The 26070-nt window shown below is 46.2% G+C and overlaps 1 long non-coding RNA gene across 1 annotated transcript in view; it reads right to left on the bottom strand.

Moving 5' to 3' along the window:
- The window catches only part of LOC144157962 (uncharacterized), a 124944-nt gene extending 99336 nt beyond the window's left edge, over positions 1–25608 (bottom strand). Inside the window, exon 1 of the long non-coding RNA XR_013319917.1 lies at positions 25489–25608. This is a non-coding gene — a long non-coding RNA (uncharacterized LOC144157962). The remainder of the gene's footprint in view (positions 1–25488) is intronic.
- Between the last annotated feature and the right edge of the window lie 462 nt (positions 25609–26070).

Below are 26070 nucleotides of genomic sequence, written 5' to 3'. Positions count from 1 at the left end.
GGTCTCTTGCTCTAAAAGTTAGGGACAGCACTGTTAGAGAGAGAGAAAGAGAAACTTTAATGAAGACCAGCGAGGTCAGCTGAGGAGGAGACTTATTCAGGAACTGAGAAAACCGGAGTTCATACCCCGTTGGGCTGACGTACTTTTTAGGGCGCAGCCCTTTGGCGGCCGTCTCTGGGCTGCGCCGAGTGTCGGCTTAACCGAATGAACGATGGCAAGACCGACGAGTGGAAGAGAAAGCCAGCGATGAAAGAAAGCAAAGGAGGAGAGTGTCGCGAAATTGGGAGGGGAGGGCTGTTCGGCGTGGCGGCGTGAGCCAGCGCTCTCCGAAAGTGTGCGGTGGGGGAGGGGAGGGGGCCGTATGCTGTGCCCGCACGAGACGCTCGACGGCGCGACGCTTGGCGAAAACGTGCGCCTGACTATGATGTGCGTTCGCTTAAGACGGAGTTCGCGCTCCCTTCCAGAGACGCACTTCAAGCCGCCGACGCAGAGGCTCATCATTGCTTCCGTCAAGAGAACCCACGAGTGAGTGCTGCCTCAGTGCACTGCTGCCGCGCCCGAATATCGCATTAGGGAGTATCCTAATCGTCAGCCAATTTTTTTTAAACGCCGACGAACTGTGTGAGTTGGTTTAACGTGTAACATCTGACTGACAGCTGAATATATTGCTTTTTCTCGACGGTCTGCCACACTTCCTGTCGATTACACCTCCCGCTCTGCTCAATCAAAGTTTTCGTCCACATCAGCCTGTATGAAATGTGGCACTTCCTATTCAAAATTGGGCTGATAAAACGCACACTGTGTGCGAATTATTTCGGCGACATTTTTCAGCGTAACAATTTTTTTTAATGAAGTATAGTAACGGGAAAAGTTGCGGCCGATATCGTTTGCCAACGTGGGAACTAAGGGGACAGTAAATATTTTTGCTGCGTCATGATCCGCTTGGCTCAGAACGCTTTCAAGGCTGTGAAAACACGTGAAGTGTGGAAAAAACCTCGAGGAAGGTGTTTGTTTACATCGACGGATAAGGAAAACACGCTGGAGGAATGAAAAAATGAAATAGTTTGAATTTTCTCGGTCATTATTCGTCTTTGTTATTGTTTTGAGCGGGAGGATTGCGCTGACATTTTTTTTTTTCGCCTGAGAATCCGCGGGCTCAGGCTTACGGCTACGAACAACTCTACAACTTTAACTCGTGGAAAACCAGGTTATAAATTGTAACAGTTATTCAACACCGCTATTAATTCATAATAAATGGTCAGAATAAATAATTAAATGGCCCGTATTTCGTAGTGTTGCTCACCTTCTGTTGTGATACGACACCCGTTCAATTCTGATGGTTTATTTTTTTTTAAAAACAACAGTGAACAGCTACACATTAGTACTTCATTCTCGTCAAGTACTTGATACTTGATTAGTTCTTGATTTTCCTCGCTTAGAAACAGCGAGCTTGGTACAGCAAATTCGTCGGCGACGAAAAATGCTCACGTGCGTCTTAACAAGTAGGAGCGAAAAAAATACGCTGTGTTTAACTTTTTCTTGATTCCTACCACGTGTTTTTATTGCCTTCCGATATCAACAAACACTTTCCGACAGTTTCCCTGCACTTGCCGCATTCTCGTAGCCACTAAAACGTTCAGAGCCCGGCCCGGCCAGTAACGAAGCTAATGTCAATATTTACTCCCCCCATAATTCCCATGAGCGGCCTCGATACGAGTCGCGGAGAAACGCGCGCGTTAGATTTATGGTATATTTCGCAAAATAATTTCTCACTTACGGGGGGTAGAGCTCAGGCCTGTGTCAACGGTCCTTTAATGGATATCGAGAGCGAGAGAGAGAGATGACTTTATTGATGCCCGAGATGGGTTTTGACGGGAAGACATCTTGAATGCACTTCCCCCTTTAGCAGCAAGCCAGGATTTCTTGTATCCTTGTGGCGGCTTCGGCCATCCAGACTGCTGGGAATTGTGGCTCCAAAGTGGTGCTGTACAAAATAGTGTCCCATTATTCTGTACTCTTAATATTGTATTTCTTAAAGTCTATTGATATCTGCGTTACGCTTTTCGTCGGTTGCATTTTTTCGCACCTCATGGCAGGGGCATAAGATGTGTTGTAGGTCTTCTGTGCTGCCGTAAAAGGGTGCCGAGGCTTGATCTGGATAGTACCAGTTGAGAGAAAACGGTCTGTTGAATCGGAGTGCAACTATCGCCACAAAACTGCCTCTATTCTAGATAAGTGAATACCGACGAACGTTTTATTTTATTTTATTTTTTTTTGTCGATAAGCTGCTCAAAAGCGTTGACGCGATAATAATACAGGACGCCGAATGAATGGCACCGCGCATCGCGCATAGATTAAAAAAAAAAAAATCACCGTTAGGTCTACAAAAAAAAAAGAAAAATAATACCGTAAAAGCTCGTTAATTCGAACTTGGTTAATTTGAACTTGCAGTTAATTCGAACTGACACCATGGTCTCGGCACAGCCCTGTAGGGCCTGATAAGGTGTCGGCACCCTTCGCCAGACAGTTTCGGGCCCTTTTCCTCCTACCTCCCCCCCCCCCCCCCCCCCCCCTTCAAAGCCTGATCGCATCGCATCGCACAGCCCTGTAGATTTCAATGGGGGGAACTCCCGATAATTCGAACACGTCGGTATCCAGAACGGTTAATTCGAAGTGGGATCCCCTGCTTTCCATCACTCCTCTCAAAAGATGTCTGCCCAGAGTGATTACAATGTGTTGCAAATCCAAACCAAACCAAATTTACGAGAGATGCAAAACAACAAAACAGAAAAACAGCAGCGTAGCGAGCGCGCTACGCTTCTGCAACAGCTTTTTTCGCTCCCGCAGCGTACGATTACGTTCACTTTTGATTGTCTCGACACTGCCATGTAAATAAACGTGTTTTCCAGCATAAACAGCGTCATTATTTAAGAAATCACTTGCCGCAAAGCATTTTTGTGTTATGACCGCGCAGTACGGCGCAATGTCCACTGATCATTTTAGCGCCCGCCCACTAATTCGAACTCTGCTTAATTCGAAGAATGTTATGGTTCCCTTCGAGTTCGAATTAACGAGCTTTTACTGTAACGAAGTTAGATTTGTAAACAATTACAATTAGCATTGCCCAGGCGTCGTGTTGTTTCATCATACTTCGTAGTGCGTGAGGGTGCATGTACGTCTAGCGACTATTTCGCGCCATGGCGTCGGCAACGTTCAGCAATTTCGACCGTTTCGGGTAAACGTCACAAAAGTAAAACAGGGTAGATGGCCAAGCAGGGTCTCTCCGCTAATAAACACCACCTCTACAAACATGACAACATTTTGTCAAAGTGCCAAAGACGGGGGACGATTGTCAAAAGGTGTGCTGTGCTTATTTTTCCATAAAAAAAAATGGAAAAATAAGCACAGGGAACGACGAAACTCACGAACCAGGCCCTGGCGTTCACCCTTATGTTCAACAGTTCTTTTTAATCAGATCAAACGAGCGGATGCCTGGTGTGTGTGGGTGGGTGGGTGGAGACCATTTTAACGGCGCGGGTCGTTATATGACACGATACTGCTGAGTTCTAACGAGCGGCAATTTCAAACCGGGGAAAGTACTCGCAAAAAGACCCACAAAAAAGTAGGCTCAAAATGCCAAATGTCTGGTGCATGGAAATTGTTAGACCGGGAAGGCCCCCGTCGTCGGGCATAGGCGTTTTCCTCTCCAAGGTCGGGGGAGCCGGATATGACCGCCGCGGATGCGTATATGCACCTCTACGCCCGCGCTCGCGCGACGCACTCTCCAAGAGCGTTTGCCAAACGCCGGAAGCTGATCTCCGCCTCTCCCTCATCTCAGCCGCTCAATTTCCGCCTCCCCCTCCTTCTTCTTCCAGCCCACTTCCGGTTCCGTTTTCCAAGCCGCCAGAGCCGCCGCAGGCCTCCTCTAGTGTTGCCCGCTTCACAAGAGAGAAATATAACTAAATTAAACTAAATGCAGGGCGATACTAGTGTGGTCGTAATAACTCATAAAAGAAGAAGTGGTACCGCAATATCGGTCTGGGACCTTTTAGAGGCCGTTGTGCTCCGTGTTCCTGCAGTGATATAAAAAAAAAGACCGATAAAACCTTAAAAAGCAGGCACTTAAATTGATTTAAAGATACAAAATCCCTCGCGAAAAAGCTTTGCAGTCCCCATTCGTGACAAAGTGCCGTTGGAGCGGCTCAACAACAGCAAAAAGAAGTTTGAACTTGATCAAATGCACTTGCTTTCAACTTGAGCCATTTTACTTCTCACTCTTTCCCACTCTCCTTCCTATCAAGCGGGAAAAGAATGCGTTTGTAACTGAGCGACAACAAAAAAGCTACATTTTTTTTACAACTAGGCAATTCAAGCGTGCTACTTCCCTTGATATACGTCAATGACACTTTTTTTTTCGTTCCAACATTTTCAAACCAGCGAGCGTCGGGCTCGGGGCGAGGCGTGGGCGAGGAGCACTCGATTCACGTCGGTGGGCGGACAATAGAGCGACTGCATTCTCCTGACTCTTAAATTGGAACCATAAAAGCCCTTTTTGTTCACATATCGTAGAGCAGACGACTAATTTCTATTCATTTAAAGCGCTTCTTAGCTCCCATCGTATAAACGGGAAATCGGGGAGTGGCAGAGTGGGGAGGGGAATACAGGTTTAAATCGCTGACGTCAACTTATCGTATACGCGGCAAAGTGTAACTTAACGTTTCTTTGTTCACTCTAGAAAAACTTTGAACGCTTCGCTGAGGAAAATAATCAACCGAAGTGCTTACAGCGTCACGTAAATGATTCGTAATATGAAATTTGGCGAACAATTATAGCAGTACTAATAGTAGTAGTAGTAGTAGTAGTAGTAGTAGTAGTAGTAGTAGTAGTAGTAGTAGTAGTAGTAGTAGTAGTACCAGTTGTTGTTGCATAAACGTTCACTTGCCTCAAGTGCGTAGAGGAGTGGGGGGGGGGTAATATTCTGCGTTGTTCGTGAAGTGATTGAATGAAGAAAAAAACGAGAAATCGCCCTACCTCCTGCTATTATGCTACATGAGTACCTTACTTGCAAACAAAAAAAAGAGAAAATGAAGATATATATTCCAGTTAAGTTTGTTTAACAGACATAAATACGACAAGATTAAAGTGAGTGGTAGAGTAAAGGCGGGAAGAATGTAATAAATAAATATTGATTTGTGTAGTGAACTGTTTTTTACGTATTCTTGTTTCCATGTACAGTTATTTTTCTTTAACTAGCGGTTGCTTGATTTGTGTGGTGAATTGTTTTTTATGTATTGTTGTTTTGTATGTTTGATATTTATTTTGTTTGGCATAATGTGCGGCTACATTTTTTGTGCTGTTTATTTGCGTGTATTGTATGTGCTGTATCGCCCCTCCTGCTTGGGCCCAAACTGGGACTGCAGTATGTACTAAATAAATAAATAAATAAAAAAGAACCATCAGAGGAAACAAGACTTCAGTGGCGCCAGCATCACCAGGACTAACTAATCCCGTACTTAAGCAGTGAAATCGCCTAACCAGTCTCTCCAGCAGACAAAGCGTGCGGGAGGTGGACACCCCAACCCAAGACAACAGTTTTTTTTTTTTCAGAGAGAGTTCATGAATCGCGTCCAATGAGCTCATTTCGCTTTTGCAACCCCTGCAGACACTATACAGAAACACTCCCCGTAAAACATTACCTCAAATGAACTCCAAATATTTAGCAATGCGATATCTTCGGCAGCATTTACGGGCAGCAAACCATATAGTGCCCAAAACAAAATACTTCTTGCCGATTGCAGACTGTGCAAAACGTCAACGTCCGTCGAGCTAGTGAACTGTCTGATGCGATGTTCAATTGAGTCAAAGCAGGAACATCAATCGCACCGTATTACAGGACCGCTCTAACTCACATATGAACATTCTCGGGATCAAATGTGCAGCTCCCTTCATCCTGCATATACCGCTATTTTTCAGGTACCCTTAAAATAACCATTTCTTGTCGCACAGCTAGCCGTATCAGTGGCCGTAAACGAAGCTTCGAGCTGCTTGTGAGCTTGAAAAAAAAAATTATTTAACAAGCATGAGGTTATTTGAGAGCGGCAAAAGCTCCCAGCCGCCACCACATATTTCATTCTGCCTCATTAAACTCCACTTTAGGTCGTCAAGCAGAAGCCCGCGTGCGAACTCACTGCTTCCTTCCTTCTTTTTGGGTGCTCTTTATATAGACTCCGCGTCAGTGTCGTGAGTCATCGTTTAACGCGGTTCTTTCGAAATCTGTCATAAGTAAACTATGACGGGAGTTTCCGAGCATACAGAGGAAGATAAAACGCCCGCCCTTCTCCACTAACAGAGCGGGAGACTTAAATAACGTGCACGACAAATTTAGTCCCTCCGCCCCCGCCCCTTTATGCAAAGTGAAAAAAAGTGCGCGTCAGTAGGAAAAAAAAAAAAAAAAAAACCCTAAGGCCGATAACACTTTTTATACAAAGCTGAGATAATGTTTTCCGGACGTTTTGAGCTTCATGTCCCAGCGCGGAAGATTAAATCGGCGTGAATACTCGACACACCCCCTCTGTAACCTGGCCGGCATAGATGTTTTCTTCGGTATTTCAGAGGGGAAAAAATGAGGTCGTAATTTTCGCTTAATCTTTGTAGTTCACCTTGCCCTCTTAACAGCTGTTATATTTCATGTATATATGTATATATCAAATTCATGTATATATCATGTTTCATGTATATATCAAAAGCAGAAACCAGATCAACACGACACACGCATCCACTAACACTTCGAGAATACCAATGCCGCACCGACTGTTTTAAGTTCTCCTTCTTTCCACTCGCCATACATGAATGGAACAACTTGCCTTCCTCCGTAACAAGCAGTCCTACTTATGAAACTTTTTCGTCTTTGCTGGAAAATCACCTGCGCACATCGATGTAATTCAGTCATAGTAGCTTCGACTTATACCGCATCATGTTGTGTTTTTTTTTTGTTGTTGGTATCTCAGACGCTGTTTGCAGCTGCATGATTGTTGTCATGTACTAATATTGAATTGTTACACACATAGGTGCACAAACCGATACTGTCTTTAAATTTTGTATAATGTTATACGCGTAAATGCTGTATGTTTGTACTATGTTAAAGGTTGTATTATTTTGCCCTTCCTGCAATATTCCCTCATGGGATTGGCAGTATAAATAAATAAATAAATAAATAAATAAATAAATAAATAAATAAATATTTTTTGTGCGTGCACGTCTGGACAGTGTAACAAGTGGATGCAAAGAAGTGCGCTTTATTCGCTGCCTGTTTTCAAGTGTGAGGGATGCTGTGCGATTGCATGATGAAACATCGCAACGCCGTGACGTTACTTACGACTTTACGGTATAATTTTTTGGAAAAATCTGTGTTGCATTTGGCATTTATATGTCATCGGCTGTTGTATACGCAGATGTCGTTTTTCTTTATTTGAAAGGTTTATTCATAAATGTCGTACAATATGTTGATTGATTGATTGATTGATTGATTGATTGATTGATTGATTGATTGATTGATTGATTGATTGATTGATTGATTGATTGATTGATTGATTGATTGATTGATTGATTGATTGATTGATTGATCGATTGATTGATTGATTGATTGATCGATCGATTGATCGTAAGGTTTAACACGCCGAAGCAACGCAGGCGATGAGGCGCGCCGTAGTGGAGGGCTGCGGGTTAATTTTGACCACCTGGGGATCTTTAACGCGCGCCGAAATCTCGTACACACGGGCATTTTTGCTTTTCGCCTCCATCATAAAACCGGCCGCCGCGGCGGGAATCAAACCCGCGACCTTCTGCCGATCGACTGAAGGAAACACTGCAATAGTTACTGCCCTTCCGTGCAAGAGGGGGGGTAAATTCCGGGGCGTGTTCTTGCCGTGCAAACCTACGTACGCGACTACACGAGCAGTTAGTCAGGCGGAACTGGAACAGTTGCTTTCCTCTTTTAGCTGATCTGTGGAAAAAACGCGTGTCGAGTCTCCCGTTTCGTAAGCGCCAGCCATGATATGAGGCGAGGAAGCGCGGTGTTGCAGCGCGAAAGCACGAGCACCGTAGAGCCGTCATAACTGCGGCCTTTCCTCTGCTCCATCGAAACTTCGTTAGTGGCAGGGGACCATGCCGATGAAGCAGGGAAATAAGAATTCAAAGGCAGAAGGGGGTGCGCAAATTAAGGTGAGGAGGAGGCGAACGTTCAAGCGAAAAAAAAAAAAAAAAAACTGTGGTTGATTCCTCTGTCATGGGAATCGGTAAAACAAGAAAGGGAAATGTGCAGCGAAATCTGCAGCTGAGCATGATTTTCGTGTCGTCAGCTGTCTTGTGGGTGGGCTTGCGAGCGACGTCCTGATGGCGAGTTGCTTCGGCAAAGGTGTACTGTCCCCATTATCCGTGACGGATATGACGCCAGTGAAATTTTGGTGGATCCGGGCCGTGTTAAAATATAAAACGCGAAAACGAACAACCCTAAGTATAACGTAGTCTTTAGTACAATTTCTGCCGAACTTTGGAGGCAGACGGTTGCGTCACTTCTTTTTCCTCTCACGGAGTGATGCCACACTGATGTCCACTTGTTGCCCACCGCTCCGCGTGCTGTTCCGTCGGCGCGATAAATCAGATCAAATTGAAGTATGTTAAACGCATCGCACGGCGCTCATACTTCAGCCAAGGTATTCTGATGAGTAAAGGAAGCGAACTGGGTAATAATATTAACGCCAAAAATTGGTGTCAGTACCACTTAAAGACATACCTCCATTAACAAATTATGTATGGTTAGGGTTGCGTGCTGCAGCTTCTGGGTTTGTATCAGTTGTATCATTTGTAGCACATTCAAGTTAAGAGAACTCATCACATAGTGAACACTTCTTTTCAGCCGTTGACTCGTGTTCGACCGAGTGCAGTACCACTGCATCAAAAAAAAAAAAAAAAAAAGGGACGGCACCCCCCTACAGCGCGATAGCCGCAGTTTGGCACCACCGAGAAGTGGCCGATGGGAAGTGTGAATGCCCTGCTGGAAAGGTTGCTTCCAACCACCTGATGGGCATGCTGCGACCAGTTGCCCTTCTGCAGTGCAAGGGCTCCAAGAAGTACCCCAGCAGATGGCGTGCACTCATTTGCCGCAACAGATGGAGGGGGCCAAAAAATGATCAGTTCTGCAGCAGTGCAGTTTACTGTTTATTTAGTGTGTGTTTACTTTTTTTTTTAGTTTACAGTGTGCATGAGAGAATGGGTTTTGCGTTTCTGCATTATAGGGACTCTGCAACACTTTTTCAAGTTTTTTTGAAATCTTAAATGCTTGCAGGACGCAGTCACCCAACACACCCAATACTTAAATTACGGGGCCGCAAAGTACCTCGGCCAAAAATTACTGCTCTATGCCTATCAAATAACTTGTAAACTCGCTCAAAAGATTTTTCTCTCTTTTGCAGTCTTGACGTTCTTCGACGGCTCTAATTACGTCACTAAGGCCACGTAGCGGCTGTTGGCCGGTTTTCCTTTAATTGCAGCAGTGAACGGTTTTTGATTGCTACTTTAAAAAAAAACGCCACAAGAACAAAGCATAAATGGAAGGCGTATCTGCTGCGACGAACAAGACAAGCAGTGCCGCTCCATGCTGGCGATAGCTATAGCTTTCTCAGTGGTTCCAGACGCGAAGGAAAGAGTGCAATCGCTTATCGAAAGTGTTGCAGGGTCCCTTTCAGCACACCTTAAAGGGGCCCTAAACAGGGTTCCAAAGGTTGAGATTTTACGTGCGCAATCATAGGAGTACTATCCAAAGAACATTCTGTCGCAAAAATGATTTAAAAGCGTCCAGTATTAGCCGAGCTATCGTTCATTAAAAAGGGCCCGCAACAAGGCCTGGCGCATTCCCTCTTTAACCGCTCCTCCAAAGCACTGTGGAAGCGGAGACGCCACCGACCAGGCGCAAGACCTGATCGGTGACACCTTGAGAAACAGGGTTCCGTCGAGATGCGCGCAGCCATTGGCTCCGCTCGGTGGTACGTCACGCTTGTAGCAGACGACGGCCAAGCTCCGCCTACTACCGCTCAGCGGGGTCGGTCGGTGGCGGGCCCGCATCGAACAGCACCTCGCGGCGGCCGTGCTCGCGTCGGCGGAAACGAGCGCAAACGAGCGTTTGAAGGCAAGATAGGGGGCTTCCTAACTCAACATGCTCGCAAATAACGACAATAATTGAAGATTGCCACCGACGACTATAGCGGCTCGCTTGCGGCTCGCTAGCGTTAGCGTTTCGCGGTGAACTCGTCCCACCGAGGTCGGTGAAAAGGCTTAGCCTCGCCGCAGTCATCCAGACACTGCTTTGCGAGGCCGCGACGACGACGACCCCCCGCGCAATCTTTCACTGCACTATCACCCCCCTTCGCGTATTTGCAAACTGATTTTCAGCAATAGTCCGGTACTGGTGGGCGGTGACAAGTTTTAGCTGCTGCGGTGTATGCGTTATCGTGCGTACACCGCACAGTGGGCTGCTTGCCGACCGAGCAGGCAGATGCTTGCCGCGGTTGCGCGTGTAGCGGCCGTTTGTGCCCGCTGAGATTTTCCGTGTTATTCAGCGTTATTAATACCTTGTAAACGACTACAAACTCAGCTACGCTCATGTAACGGTTGGCGACGATAAACATTCGTCCATGCCACCCGTGCAGGACGAATACGCCGTGCCGCCGGTGCAGGAGCGCTGCGCGCAACCGCGTTTCTCCCAGAGCCGGGAACGCTGACTGGCTACAGCACTTAACGGGGCCCACCAATAGCGCAGCCGTACTGTTGAGAGCTTCGTGCGTCACACGGGTGCGTCACAACCGCTCTGTTGCACGTCAGAGCGCGCAAGTGTGGCGGCAAGGAAGCGGTAGGTGAGCAAGGAAGAAAGAAAGCATCTTTGTTGCGTGTTTGTGCGGCCCCTGCTTTACGCAGAGGTGTAATATTTGGTATACATTGTCGCGAAGGGGTACTCTAGCGATTGCGCGATTGAAATGGCGACCTTCAGAAACCTATTTAGGGCCCCTTTAACAAAAATCCCATAAAATGCTCAGTGTCTGTAACATGTGTGTAACATGATATAGAAAGTAGACTCCTTCGGCAATCAACGAAAATAACTTACAATGTGACGGTACTTTATTGCACTGTACACAGACTCCACCACATCTCTCTTTGCCTTGCTGCAATCAGCTTACCAACTAGAGTGTAGCAACAAATGAGGGAAGGGTCGCACTCTTGATAAGTGGCGTTTGTGTCCAAGGAATAAATTTTCCAATAGGCCAGTTGAATCTCCCGCCAAAGTGGCTCAGTGCTCTAGACTGCTGATCCCAAGAACGCTAGTTCGATCACGAATAATGGTCCCATGCTGGGGTCAACGTGTTTCCTTCTAGGTTAATAAGATGGGAATTGTTTTTGCGGTTTTGATTTTCTTCCTTCGCGTTTTAGCTAGAGGGCTAGGAAATAGATGGGATGCTTTAATATTCATATACGGGCAAGCAATTAACGCTTCTGGAAGCTAAAGTCTGACAAAGAAAATTGGGTAGATAGGCAGACGGACGAACGACGAACGGTTTTATGGATGAATGGATAGACAGATGTACGTACAGGTGCCCCAAAAAGTAAACGGAGCACGGTTTCGAGATTTTGAGGGGATTTCTTCGCCGTGTGCCTAGCCAGCAATCACTAAGTGATTTTCCAAGAAATTCATTCTAAAATAAAATCGGACTGCGCATATTCTATTTATGCTGGCGGCAGCATAGAAGAGAAATTAGTGTAATTTCACGAAGCCGTGCTCCGTTTACTTTTTGGGGCACCTGTACAGACGGATGGATAGATGGCAGGGCTGAGCTTCGATTAAAAATTTTAATCAAGTTAGTCGGCAGGCAATTATTGATCAATTGATTGGTTTATCAGTTGGTGTGGATTACAGAAAGAATAAAACATAATACCAGATTTCGAGTTCCAAGTCAACACGGAGGTGTTGAAATCGTATACAGTCGCGCATTTTAAAGCAATATTGTGTGTGCGTGTGTCCATGTGGGCTTAAGAGACCTCGCGTGGTACAGACGTGGCGCGAACGCACCTTTAACTGCCCATATTTCCCAGAGGAGATAGGTCGGCGCCTCTCGTTTTCGACTACATGCGGTTTCGGTTATGACCATGGTATTATAAGAACGGGCTGTTGCTTTGTAAGGCGGTGCCCTCAAACATGCTTACGCAAATTTGGGGAAACTTGATATTATGGTCTACTCGCCTCACATGAGTTCAACCGATTATATGGTTAAAGAATTTATTCGCGAACAATGCGTTAATTGAATAATCGGTAGGTCATTCGATCAATCGCCCACATCTAAGGATGGGTGGCGCGGATAGTAGCCTGAACAACAGAAACCCGGCACCCGAGCTACCAGAGTTTTAAAAAATATTACAAAAAGCGAAAACACAAACTTGGTTGTACGTTAGTTGTTTATACCTTGTTTTCTGCTTAAAACACACTATCCGGTCGGAACAGTGAGGCGGCGAACCTCGGTCCTCTCTCCGAACGCGTTTTGTGCTACCGATTTTTCCGTACCAATTTTTCCGGAACCAATTTTTCCCTACCTTGGATTTGGGACCATTTTTTCCGGGACCATTTTTAGCTGCACCCGCTAACTATACATAGCGCGCAGTAAAGAATAAGGAGAAGATCAACGAAAACTTTACCAATGTCCCTTCCTAAAGAAATTCGAAAAAAGCGCGAAAGCTTTCTCACATCGAAATTGCGTCAAAAGTGCGTCAAAACCTTCGTTAAAAGTGCGTCCAAACTTCGCTGACAGTGCGTCCAATCGATCGTCAAACCTTCCAAGACATGATTGCAAACGAAGAACGAACCCATGAGACGATTTTAGGTGCACTAAGTAAACCCATCTAGGGACGGTCTAAATGTGTACCGATACGAGGTCTATGAGACGAAGGAATACTATTGTACTCCTGCTTCATGATCGATGCGTGTACTGTCTTATCTAGAACCGTCCCGTTTTCGCGATTTTCCAGTAAGCGCTTTAACAGAGTGAAAGTGCGGTTGCACGCACACGCCATATGTCCACAGAGCTCATTAGAGCTTTTTGGTCGACCATTTTGTCTATGGGGAAATGCATTAGTTTTTTGAATCCCACTAAGAAAGCTTTCCCAATAAGAAAGCTTTCGCTTTAGAAACGCTCCACACCGCGTTTCATCTACCCGAAGGGTGGTTGAACAGTCAACAAGGCCGAGCAGATTCCTTCTGTTTCGCTTCTTCGTCACGTGACATGGCCCCCTGGGCGGGGCGAATGTCCTCCTTACGACCCCAGTTTGTAGTCACGTGTCCCTTCTTTACGTCCTCGTCCAGTTACGGTTGTCATCATGTCTCATTATGGGCTTAGTTTGCGTCACTTTCTTCTGTCCAAGCAAGAGGTCATCCTGGTGCTTGACTTCAAAAGCATTCAGGGTCTCCCGCTTCCCCCTGGTTAAACTATAGATTAGCCTCTCCGCATTGGGCAGGCCTGAAAATGAAGTGGGGAAGCGCTTAAGCTTTGAATAAGAAAGGTGCGTGCATTGACAGAAAGAACAACAACGCAGGACGAGGGCGCATGTCATGTCATCGCCCTGCGTTGTTGACGTCCTGTGTTGTGGGTCTTTCTGTCGGAAAATGTCCGAGTCCCCTTTTTAAATGCTTAGGCGCATTCCCACTTCAGCTATGTAGCGCCAACTAGCCCCCACTGATCCCCTGTTAACGTTACGGTCCGAAACTGCCTAAGGGTGGGGACGATTCGACGAAAGGGGACAAAAGACGCCACAAGCCCCATCAAAATGTTGGCTTTCTGTTGTTGTTCTTGCCGCGCACGTGCCGGTGGGGTTCGTTCCCCAAGCATCTTCCTAGGCATACCTGTCGCCACAGAGCGGCTTAGCCGCCGTTTCCCTGTCTCACAAAGCTGCAAGGATTTAAAACTGGTTCCAAGCGACGTTTGGCCCCCTTAACCGCAGGACTCCATCTTCACTTTTTCACGAAGCGAACCATACCAGTTTTAAGACATCGCAACCGGGAGCTTTGTGAAGCTTGTAAAGCCCAGTGAAGAATAATGACAGCGACATTATGGATTGTCCTACCTCTGCGCAGTATATGTGCATTCGCAGAAAAAGCAGTGAATATTCTAACTAATCAATGCCAATTGCATTTTAAGGCGTGACTTATACCCCTGCTACACTAGCGTCCGAATGTCATTTGACTCAAATGCCAAGTTGTGCTGCTACACTAGGTTTTGAAATGCCATTCGGCTCAAATGACATTCCAGCCAACTGAGCGCCGAGAGAGACATTTGGGATTTCAAATGCCATTTCTAGCACTCTCGCACGCAGCGTCTTGGATCGGCGATAAAAAATATAACACTTTCGTGTGTAAAACAAACAAAATATTTTTGTTTGTGGAACTTCGTTTACCATTCATTTACTTAAACTATGAAATCAGCATATTTAATTTCCGTACTCTCAAAACCAGTTGATCAGGAAAAAAAAAAAATAGAACTACGCAAGACAGCCGCCACCTTGGAGTCCAAACTGGTGTCTCTTCAAATTTGATATCATTTAACTGCCTTAGACTGCCCCTAAATTTTATTGTTGTATTATTGCACGAAAACGGAACGGGGCGACAACAGCGCCACTATAGCACGGCGAGCAATTGTGAAAGCTTTCAAATGTCATCGAACTTGTAGTGTAACATGGCGGATTCTGAATGGCATTCGAAGCAGCCCATTTGAGTAAAGTAACACTTGGTTTAAATGACATTCGGACCCCAGTGTAGCCGGGGTATTAAACCATTTGTCAATCCAACTAGTTACTGAAGCAGGTCTCGTTTCCTCCGCATACGCACTAGTATATGAGTAGCATTGGTCGGTTGTTGTTTTGCGGGTCGAGGACATTTCGGTGTACGGACATTTCAGTGCACGGACGTCTCGGTGCGCAAACTTTCCGGCAAACGAATTATCTGGTGCTTACTTGTTTTAAAGAGCAATTCTATATTTCCTCGTAACGTGGGTTATGGAGCACAACAATCAACTGCGGTGGTTGCACATTTACATTGATGTCATGTTTGATTTTTGACGGTTATTTGTATAAATTGAGTATTTCTATGTTGCTGTTTAATACCTCGTTCAGGAAACATCTATTACGCGGCCAACTAGCTAAGGAAACCAGCCGACCTTTACGATGCATTTTGCAAGTAATTTTCTCTAAACAAAAGTCACTCTCCCTCTATCGCAAGAAAGCAGTTTTACAAACATTCTGTTGCTCCAAAAATGCAGAAAATGTTTCATGTGGGCAGCGCTGTGTCGCTAGAACAAACTTGCAAAATACTGTCGGCAGCTGTTTCTTACGGAGAAGTCTGGAATATCGTCGTGGAGGAATGGGCCTTTTTGAAGACATCTCCAGCTTCTATCGCTCTTAAATTCTGTTAAACCGTGTATGGATACTGCGTAAAATTACCAGTCACTCCCGTGTTCGGGCAAAAGCGCGATGTCACTTGCCTTTAACTTCAAGCACAGAAAACGCGAAAGAAAGGGTCCGCAGTTTTCCAAGCTATGTCAGTTTTTTTTTTTTTTTGCTTTTTTATGCCCCGCGGGATGAGAGGCCTTGTAAAAGGGCGTATGCACACGTGCTTGTGGTGTCGCAAATTAGTATGATCGTCATTCAGCGGAACCAAGGGGTAACTGGATTGGCCAAATTTATTCTACGTAGGACCCACACAACCTACAATGAAGGTGAACATTTGGCTTGGATCTGTCTGGTTGGGAGGTTACGAATGAAAAGCAATAATTACACTGCGAACAAGGGTACAATAAACGGCGAACCCGGCGTTTCACAACCGGCTTTCTTTCTCAGGGGTGACATGGGGTCAGGCTGCTGCGGCGTCTGATAGCCTTTCAACACGTTAGGTATATCACATAGTCCCTTTCTTCGGAGCGCAGCCCGTGCGCGTACACAAAGGTGAGAGTTCGAAAGTAGCGATTAAGGTGTTGTGACGTTCGCTGAATGTGTCACCACTCAAGCAGAAGCCTCTTCCTCCAGTTTTGTTTCGTTCTCGACAGTGGCCGTCCCGACAAAGTCGATTCTGTGGCCGGATGCCTGGCAGTGCTATACATGCGCCATGAGCTGACACAATCTCTTTTGTGCGCAACAAAAAGCCACGGAAGAAGCCCCCGAGGACACAATGACCGGTCTCGTTGGCCGCAGTGTCGCCTACCTCGAGGAACGCTTATGGTCAGGAACAAGCTTGCTCGATGCACCCTTACGCGCGTCGCTGTCATACCGACCGCGCCCCTCTCCAGGAATCGCTCCTTCTTCGCCCCGGTTGCCCCTTCGGAAATTAACTCTTCAAGCCCGGTATATTAACACTGCGGGCATTGTTGGATGCGGACGTCTCCTCGACTTCTTCCATTATAATAGGAAGAAAATTTGAATTGGCTGGTGTGGCGAGGGCGGCAACAGTCGTCTGTCAGCTTCCGGCGCCCACTTTGGAAAATCACAAATGGCACCCCCAGGCCTTGAGGATGGGTTCCCCAGAACAACCCCCGCCCCCCACCTCCCCGTCCAAGCCACTTAGCAATGCCACTGTAAGTGGGATCGCTGATTATTTTTGAGTAGAACCTACGCCCAGTGCAACGACTATGGGGGTCTTAATGAAAATTGCGAAAGGCTAATGCACCCGTCCTTTTATTAAAAGCTAGCTTGGTTTCTTTCCTTTTCATTTTTTCGTAAGGGTTCAGGGGTCGGGGGAGGAAAAATGGGCTATAAGCAAACGCATCAATTGAAATCAAAGCACTTCAGCGACACAGAATCAAGGATTGGGGCTGTTCATTTCTACAATAAAATTTTTTGAATGTTGACCGAAAATAAAATTTGAAATACACACAAATCTCGAACATTGAAGTCATATCGTTTCATGAAATTAAAATGTTAAAGCTAAAATGATAAAATAATTCATTGGACGCTCCGTGCACCGAATGGTCCGCACCGAAATGTCCATGCACCAAAAAGTCCTTGCACAGAGATGTCCTTGCACCGAAAAGTCCGCACCGAAATGTCCGTGCACCGAAATTACCGTGCACCAAAATGTCCGTGCACCGAAATGTCCTGATCCCTTGTTTTACGACTATGCCTTCTTAAATACTCTCATCTAGTAAAAACCGGTATTCTGTGTTTTTATTATCACGGATACCTTCCGTTTAATTCTGCATTCGCCCATATGACACGGAACATCTTCGTTAAATTTATAATGAGTACTAAAGCAGCCATTACTATCACGACCTCATTTTCAGCTTGGGGGTACCTTTTAAAATGTGTTTTAGCATGATAACATCACACCTAATTTGTATCTTTTAAAATATTTTAAGGCTCAAATATCCCCAGCTAATATTAACCAGTATTATTAGTTTCTACTAGCTGCTCCTAACCGCTGTCACCGACGCCCATTCGTATATGCCACATCATTCTGAAGAGTAACTAGCACCGCGGCAGTCACGATTAGCGTCAGTAAAGATGTTTGTTAAGCGTAAGCTTTATTTACTGACTCCGGTTATAACTATCAAATGACACCGTTATCCGCTCACTGCTGCCACCCAATTCATTTCAAATTTCCCGCCTTCGCACTGCTCGCGTGCCCCCTGCCTGAAACTGCGCCAGCGGGAGTTCTGTTCTTATTGCGCTTGCTTTGATTTTGTATGCTGGAACCGTTTTGCGTCGTTTCGAACGCGTAATTTTTTTTCTTGCGCGGCTGGAGCCTTGCTGTGTCATTTCGAACGCCCCCCTTTTTTTTTTCTTTCGCGGCCGCTTTTTTCGCTTACTATCATAAAAACCAACCCGACGAGCGTTCCTAAGTAAATGAACGCGGGGGCTGCCGGTTATGTACACAGATTTTGCCTGAAATGTACCTGCAGTTTTCTTTGCGCTAAACAACGGGGAGACGTATGACAAGCGCCAGCGGTTCACGAGGTTCGAACGGTTATGACCATTTAAACCGCGTGGTTTTCGAAGCCTCTGCATGACCACCTGAAGACGGCATACCAGGCTCTGCTTGAGGCCGTTATCTCGCTGCGCCGCGTGATATCGGCAGTCGCTTGACATCGACCGTTAACGAGCTACGGCGACAAGGCGAGCCCATAAAGTGCGCTGCACCTAAAAAGAATTTGCGCAGCTTGCACCAGTGGTGCAAGGCTGGAGAAACAGCAGAGCTGGCGGCCCCTCTTCCTTCATCGGAGACCCGGATGTTGCACCTCCCATGGATTTACGAACTTGCCGCTGAAAGTTCTCCATGATTGGCAGGCCTGAATCGTTTTCTCCGCAGCCTTTCACATCTCTCCAAAGTGAACCGTGTTAGCACGCGCTAGGACCTGCACCAACCGGCTTCGCAAACTCGGCGCCTGCAGCGCGAACTTGGCGTCTGTGCTTCCCACTTCAAGCGCGAACGCAGGCGAACTGGTGAGGAGAACAGCACGCGAGAGACCACGCCATGAACTCAGGGCAGAGTGTTCTCGACGATCGAGCTGGGCGACGCCGGGTGCTCCTCACAAGGCGCACGCTCATGTGTGCTCGGTATTTTTCTTGGTATTTTTTGTGAGCTCCTCACGGGGCGCAAGTCCACGCGCAAGTCTGAACGACGCAGGCGCTCCTCACAAGGCGAACGCACACGTGCGATCAGTACTGTTTCGTTGTTGTTTTTTTTTGTTTGTTTTTTTGTGAACGCCACCGGACCAAGCTCAAGCTTAAACAGCTCTGCTGTTAAAAAGTTCAGTCTGCACCGTGGCATGACGCAGTGGAGACATGACGCCCTGCATAGCGCAGGGCCACAGTGTAGATCACATTTTTGTGATCAAGTGTGAACGCACTTTTGTGAACGCACCGCATGCGAATATTCGCAGAATAGCCTTGTTTGCGCATGGATTGATCGCGAGTGTGTATTGCGGTGAAGCGAAACCTCAAGATTGACTGGAGTGTACGCCTCCGAGACCTTTATTTCAATCCCTCATTTGCGCAAGTGACAACACCGTTTATTCGCTTGCAGCCCACCAGACCGACCGACCAACGCAAAACGCTGCTAGATTCGCTCAAAAACACTACGCGACAGGGCTCTGAAATGAACCGACGCGCCGCGGCGGTGCTATGGCCCCTACAAGGACTTCTCTAGGGAATACCTTAGGGACCGAATAATCTTTCTAGGGACAATAGCAGTTCCGTCTGCTTCCGCACGCTCTGTTTGGAGTGCCGCATTCCTTCGCGCAGCTGAGCTCTTGCGCTTCCACAGGTGCTTTCTAGGCGGGAACCCGTCAAATCAAGTAGCCAGGCGGGCAAGCGCGAAGGTGCAGTGGGCGTCACTGGAGTGGTGGCGCCATCTTCCGGTCGGCGCTGTAACTGGGAGAAAAAGGCGCCTGTATCACGCGGAAGAATACAAAGCATCTTATTAATTCTTCACGCATTTAAAAATGGCAGAAGAAAGCGGAAAGCTTGAGCTCTAGTGACAGGGCTTCCAAATTAGTTGAAGCGTGAATGTTCGCAAGAAATGACAAAACATTTTGAAGAAAGCACACAAATATGTTGTTTCAAAACAACGAATTGGTACACGCGTAAGGAATAGCAATACACGTAAGAATCGTGATATGTAGCCGCCGTGTTCCAATTTCGCGTAAATTTGTAGCACTTGTTCTCCATTACGACGGACCAAGGCGCACATTTCAGCGTCTACTTTTTCCTCAACATTAGGCAGTTTTAGCATATCGTTACCGTGTTTGCGTTACCGTTTACCGTGTTACCGGAAGCGCTGGCGTCGGTGAAGCCTGTGCCGGCAAGTTACCGTTCGCGGTAACTCTGGCGCTGCGCAGTCTACTCCCGCAAACACGGTAAACGGTAACGTAAACATGGTAACGATATCCTATTGTCCTTTACCGATCCCTAGCAGCAAGCGGGGAAAAGCGGCCGGACTAGAATAAACGGGCCAAACACTAAAAATAATTCACATTTAATTATAATAGGATCTAAATTCATACAAATGTTTTCGGGCGCCCTTCTTGGGACGACGTTATTGTTGTAGTAGTTGTTGTTGTTGTTGCTGCTGAATCTAATATTTTAGTTTTGGGCTTGAAACGCGCTTAGTTTGGAAAGCTCCAATGTTACACTTTACCTTCCCATTCGCTTACAACACCGAAAAACCAGAGCACTTTGTTTTATTAGTTGTAGTGGTAAAACCGAGTATTGCGTGCAATCAGAGGTGCCACCAGCAATGATGTCCTTCTGTTCGAAACACACTCACAAAAAAAGAAGAACAGGGTTTATTTATCTTTTACTGAATCGTTTTGTTATTAGTTTTAGTGTACATGCACATTCTCAATGAGAATCACTTGCACTATTTGATGCGTGCCCGCAAAAAAAAAAAAAGCAAGCAAGAAGAAATGCACGGCAGGAATCGTCTGCTCATGCTGGTAGCAGTCCAGAAAAGATGCGGCTGAGCTCTGCTTATGAGCGTTGGAAAAGTACATTGGTTTGTACCACAATGCAGTTTTTATTAGTTTATTTATTTATTTATTTATTTATTTAGTTATTTATTTTTTTATTTTTTTATTTATTTATTTATTTATTTATTTATTTATTTATTTATTTATTTATTTATTTATTTATTTATTTATTTATTTATTTATTTATTTATTTATTTATTTATTTATTTATTTATTTATTTATTTATTTATTTATTTATTTATTTATTTATTTATTTATTTATTTATTTATTTATTTATTTATTTATTTATTTATTTATTTATTTATTTATTTATTTATTTATTTATTTATTTATTTATTTATTTATTTATTTATTTATTTATTTGGTTTAACGCGCTGACGCTACACAGGCGATGAGGCCGCGCCGTAGTGGAGGGTTCCGGATTCATTTTGACCACCTGGGGATCTTTAACGTGCGCCGACATCTCGAACTTACGGACGTTTTTGCTTTTCGCCTCCATCAGGAAAGCCATCGCGGCGCGCCGCAGTGCAGTTTCCATGCCCGCCAAAACTTGCATTCCATCGTCATGCGCACAGCTGGAAATGGAGCATTGCAGACCACGCGGCCAACACCCGTGACCACTTCGAGCTGATATACACACCTATCAGGTGGTGGAAGGCGCACGCAAACAACTTTACAAAGCCATGCTCCGACTCTGATTCACCTGCTCGACCCCCATTTGCCGCTGATTGCGGATTTCAGCCGCCACGCGGCTTCTTGCAGGAAGTGGCGAAAAACAGAGAGCGCATTCCAGCAGGGGTAAGCGAAGTGCGCCGCACGCCAGCCGCAGTGAATGGATGGGCCCGTCGCGCTGAAATCGCGGCTCCACACTTGTATCAACAAGCGCTGCTCGCTGCGTGTTTGCAGCCGCCGCGCCTCTGCGGTGCGGATAATCGGAGCGGCTTCCGGCCGACATGTGGCGGCCCACATTGCAAGGGATTCGCGTGACTGCGGCCTGCATGCAGTGCACAGCTGATGCGCGGCTGCAGAAGGGCGATCTTGTTGTATAGGACGTGCAGCCTCGGTGTCACTTTTCTAGGCCACGCTTTTAAAGGGGCCATGAAGACAGAATGCAACTTTTTTCAGCGTGGACGAACTACCCCTTGGTAGTTCTTATTCAGCTCTTTTTCGGGCCACCAAAAACATTCTTTAATAGCAGGGTTGTTGTACAAGCTCCAAGTTCGCTGGTTCAGGAAAAAAATGCAACGAAAATGCCGAGCGCACGTGAGCGCGTGCTTCGCGGCGACCGCCGAGCGTCCCCGGCACGCGCAGTGGCTTTAGCAAAACAAAAAGAGCTCCAGCGTTCGCCATAATGGTGACAACACTTTCTAGAAACGAGAAAGACACTTCAAGAAGGGCTTTCGTCCGGGCTAGTTGGTATTCCATAACGTTCATCTTAAGCGCGTGTCCTTGTCTTCTGTGTCCGTGTGATTTTGTGCGCTTAAGTTGAACGTTAGAAAAGACACGTCATTGCGTACACCCGTCGTTCGTTCGTCCTTCATAAATTCAGGGCAATAATACCAAACACGAAAGGACACCCTTCTTGGAAGAGGTCACCGCGGCCGCCGCATTCTCTGAAATCCACGATGAATAATTGGAGACGTGGCTACGAGTGTGCCAATCGAATCTAGAACATTTCGGTGCAGGAAGTTTCGGTGCACAGACATTTCGGTGCGCAAATATTTAACGACAGACTTATAGGGTGCTTGTTTGAAACAGCCGTTATATTTTTATTTCCGCGTAACGTTAGTTATGGACAACAATCTAGCGAGGTGATTGCGTATTAGGTTGATGCCGTGTTTGATTTTTGCGGTTATTTGTAGAAATTCAGCATTTGTATATTATTGTTTAATACCTCGTTCAGGGAACACCTGTTATGCAGCCAACTGATTGAATTATTTTTCACATGTGTTTTTTAATGTGTGAGAAAACAGTGATTTATATTCACTCTTTTTTATGGTGTAATTACTATGGCGTAAATATTACTATGGTGTAATGCACTCTTTAAGCAGTTTGCTCCTAATAAAAGGCACACTCTCAGAATACAAAGAAAGCAGCTTTACAAACTTTCGGTTCCCCCCAAAATGCAGAAAACCTTATAATAAAGTTTTATGTAGGCTGCGCTGTCACCATAAAAGGAATTTGTGAACACTGTTGTCGCTGGCTTTTGTACATACAAGTCTGGGATATTGCCGTGGAGGAAGAACAGGCCTTTTGGAAAACAGTTGCCGCTTCTGTATCTTATCAACGCTGATAAAGCGCGTACGGTTGGTGCGTACAAATATCACTCATCCCCGTTTTCGCGCAAGCCAACCTTTGTTTTATATTTACGAGCTTACTTTCTTCTCATTTTAATTATTTCAATTTACTGTCCCAGCAGCCCCAGCAGCTGCGATGATTAGTTTTTAAGTGGACCGACACCGAATGCAGCGGAGACGAGGTTGATATAGAGAATAATGAAAAGGAAATGCACACGCGCTTAAGCTAGCTCGTTTCCTTTCTTTTTTCTTTTTTTTGCGGTAGTTTTCTTGAAAGATTAAATGATTATGGCTGTTCACATGAAGTCTGAAATAAAAAAAATGACGAATAGAAGTAAATTACGTAAATTTTTAACATCTGCTATCAAAATGGGGTTTTACACACTGATGTTCCGCCTCGCTTTACTGTATGTTTCCGCGCAGCGCGGCCCAAACACAACTCTCAAACGTTAAAATTATATCGTCTGACGAAATTAAAATATTACAGCTACAACGCTAATAGAATGCCTGGGATATCCCGTGCACTCAAATGTCCGTGCACCGAAGAGTGCGCGGAAATGTGCGTGCGCCGATATATCCGCACCAAAACGTCCTGCACCGGAATGTCCGGATCATGTGCCAATCCTTCCCTAGGTGACTGGCAGATCCCGCCACCGATGTCTCTAGTCGGTGACGAAGAGCTGGTGTAAATCTACAATTCTGAGGATGACTTTGCATCCACCACTCGGCGCGAAGAAGACGACGACCCCATCGACGCACATGACTACGATTGCTAGCCCCGCAACTATGCAAATAAACAATGATACCGAAACTTCACATGTGTCCGGCAATGCTCTCCTACGACAGCTTCGCTATTCAAGTACTGCGCGTGGGGGCAAGCTTCCCTGATTTTTTTTTTTGTAATCGAAAAAAAAAAAAAAAAGAAAACAAGAAAACGAAGCACTGAAAAACTTTTAAATTTCGCGCTGCACGGGGACGTATGGCGTGATGTCTTCTCGCGGGATAGGAGTAATATCGTTGGTTATGGGAAGGAAAAGTTTTGTCAAAAGGAACGCGAGCACCCGCATCATACAGGCTGCCTGGAAAAAATGGTGGAGGGAGGGTTGAATCCCCTCCCTCTCCTCGTCCCTGGCTATGTCCTTGTTAAACAGATTTTTTATCTTTATTTATTTGCTCAATGAATAATTTGTAGCCTCTTAAAAGTACGCGTAATAAGGTGACTAAAATGAACCGATTGTTTACTGACTCTTTTTGGGAGAGAAGGCGATGTAACACTCCAGCAAGATGCAACAAATTCAAATAGAGAGCCAACGTGTGGTTTTGTGGGATCATTTTGCCCGAAGAGGTACCCGGGACCATTTGTTCCGGAAACATTTGATCCGGGGCCAAATTTTCCGGAACCATAAGTTCTGGGACCATTTGCTCCTACTTTGAAGTTCGGACCATTTGTTCCGGGAGTAGTTGTTCCGGGACCATCAGTTCTGGGGCCATTTGTTCCGGGACCATTTGTTACCACTGCTGGGGCGGAGTATCTAGTCCCGATTTGAGCCTATCACTTAAATGCTAACGCGCACTTAACAGTGCGCAGCGTTTAAGTGATAAGCTCAAATCGGGACTAGAGGCCCCACAGCAATCGTCCAGTTGTGTTTCTTGCATGTGGCTCGGGTCGGCAGCCGTCACCCACACAAACAAGATTCTGTGACGTCATAGATATATTTCCGGACAATGGCTGGGGAGTCGCCACTGGTTAGTATGTTTTCCCTGATATCTCCGTTATTTGTTCGAAGTTGGCGATAAAATTGATGTCGTCGTTATCGGGAGAAAGCAGACATTGTAATGTTCGAGCCACCCTTGTATTGTGCCTTCATGGCTCCTTTAAATCTTCTGGTTAACGGGGAATTTAGAGCAAAAGATTAACGTTCAAGTGCAATAAAACTATTTTGCGACAGTACGTAGGGAAGGTGCTGTGGCCACTTTTTTGCCTAAATATTTCATTGTTAGTCACGTTCTGCATGGAACGCACATGGAGTAGGGCAACGTGGTTCTATTAACGTTGATGTAGGGCGCCTCGAGTCACGCCCGTCTCCGCCGTACTGCAGCGCTGGCATCGAGGCACCCGGCCTGGATCAGTGGTACGCGGTAAATTTAAATTGACTGGATTAAACCTTTAGCGTGTTTACCTTGGGAGGAGCGCGACGGAAGAGGAACAGCATGAGAGGTGAGCGGGAAAGCAAAGGGAGGCATTTACATGGCAGGAACGCTAGTCGACTATCGTCTTTCATCGACATTTGCAACCAAAGGAGCAGATACGCGGCCAATTTTTTTTTTTTACTTTAATCGCATTAGCACATTCCGTTACGCCGATTGGTCTGCGTTGGGGTGAAGCCCACCTGCGGCGATTTCTAGAGTGTACGGCCAAGTCGCACGTGTGAGAAGCGATAGAGGAATGCTTCGCGCTTAAAGATCGCTTCACCTATGCCAAATCTACACCGGCGACCATCCTCGCTACAAAGTACAAGGTTGAATCAAGATGTCGGCGCCAAAGGCTACTCTGTAGAAACAAAGGCTTCGCAGCTGCCTTCGCCGTGCTAAATACCGCAACGACCGCCCGCCAGGAGGCGGCAGGTGACGCCGAGTGCGTACGTGACATCCGCGGTATGTCCAGGCTTGCTCCGTTTCTTGTTTACTGTTTGTTTGTTTGTTTGCTTGCGCGTGCCGACCGGCCGGTGGTTTCCTTGCGACACGAACACAGCGAAGAAGAAAGCGAACAAAAGGCCGCCCCCCTGTGACAGTGACGCGGCAGCGCGGGCGCCAAAGCGTCGCCGCATTGTTGAGTTAACAATGTGTCGCTTCGTTTCCTCGCCGCAACTGTGCAGGCCCTGCCAAGGGGGCCGCTCGTAAAGGAGGAGACAAAGGACGCAACGGACGATGTGTTCCGGTTGCGAACTGTCGCCGACGCTGTTCCAGCTGCGTACAGCAGAACTTCGTTTTAGGAACAGTAACCAGAAGAATCCTTCCGGTTCGCGAAGACTTGTCTACGACCACGGCTAATTTCAACTGTATGCAATTACCAATGAACTTCAATTCAATCCAGGTCGCGCGTTCGACTCCCTGCCACGGCGGCCGCTTTTCTGATGGAAGCAAAAAGCAAAAACGCTCGTGTGTAGCAGATTTCGGCGCACGTTAAAGATCCCCAGGTGGTCAAATTATTCGGCGCACCTCATC

The sequence above is a fragment of the Haemaphysalis longicornis genome, unplaced genomic scaffold (genome assembly GCF_048455015.1).
Source record: "Haemaphysalis longicornis isolate Haplotype H1 unplaced genomic scaffold, Haemaphysalis longicornis Haplotype H1 scaffold_10, whole genome shotgun sequence".
NCBI classification, from domain to species: Eukaryota; Metazoa; Arthropoda; class Arachnida; order Ixodida; family Ixodidae; genus Haemaphysalis; species Haemaphysalis longicornis.
Note: the sequence above shows the minus strand (reverse complement) of the source record. Positions and strands in the feature narration are given on the sequence as shown.